The following is a 1,030-nucleotide window of genomic DNA, read 5'->3' on the forward strand; positions in this document are numbered from 1 at the left end:
TGCTGGACAACATTTCTAAAATCCTCCTTTGCAGCCTCGGCCTTCTTCCCCTTTCCACATGCTGCCTGATTGCCCTGGAGCTCACATGGGAGTTCCCTGTTTAGCCAAGCTGGGCTCCAGAGATGTCTACTGATTTTACAAACTGTTCGTTATGGAGCATTCYTGTGCTTGACGGGTGCTGTCCTTAATGACCTGCTGGCTTTCCTGAGCTCCTCTGCCCTTCAGAGCTGCCTGCCTTSGTCCATGCCTTGGAAGAGCTCCATACATGCAAGCTACCCCTTCACACACAGGACATCCCCCTCCTCATCTTGCCTGGTGATCTCTCCTGAAGAACTTGCACCCTGTCATTGAAGGACTCCAGTCATGTGAGTTCTCCCACCACACCTCAGTTATTCCAACCATGTGGCACTCCTGTAACAGGCAGCTTGTGCATCTCCATTTGCTCCTGCCTGCACCCCAAGCTGCATATGTTTCCATACATTTTGGCTTCAGCACCTCAACTGTGGCGCCGACCGAAGATTTGTCACAGGAAAACATGTTACCAAGGATCTCATGTATGCAAAGGCTTTGACTGCAAGTGGTGACAGTCTGTCATGGATAGCAGGTGGCAATGTAATGGTGAAAGGAGGTTCCCATTAAGAGAGCAAACCCTGCAGAACCCAAGGCCAGAAGAAACAGAGTTGGGCTGTGCAGGAATGCCAGGAGAGGGGTTGACTGCCCGAGCTTACTCTGCAGCACCGTTGGGCCTGTGACAGACTTCTTGAACCAATCTCCAGGCAGGATAAGATTCCACTGAAGAAGTCCCTGGGCTTGGGCAGCCTGCGATCCAGCCACCCTGAGGTCATCATTACCCTAGTCCCTGTTCATATCATCTGGCAGGGTGAGAAGAGCTTCGGGAGGAGAAAAATGAGAAGGGTTTGAGAGTGCAGAGGCTAGAGCAGAGACGTTGCTGTGATGTGCCTCCCATTTATGCAGCACACATGGATGTAGACGGGATGGACTTTCCCTAAAGGCAGTGTTGGATTAATTT

At 51.4% G+C, this 1,030-nt stretch overlaps 1 pseudogene; it reads right to left on the bottom strand.

The window, feature by feature from the left end:
* Nucleotides 1-1,030, bottom strand: part of LOC112962026 — a 13,131-nt pseudogene that overhangs the window by 1,001 nt on the left and 11,100 nt on the right.

The sequence above is a fragment of the Apteryx rowi genome, unplaced genomic scaffold, assembly GCF_003343035.1.
Source record: "Apteryx rowi isolate R43461 unplaced genomic scaffold, aptRow1 scaffold_1408, whole genome shotgun sequence".
In the NCBI taxonomy this organism is placed as follows: Eukaryota; Metazoa; Chordata; class Aves; order Apterygiformes; family Apterygidae; genus Apteryx; species Apteryx rowi.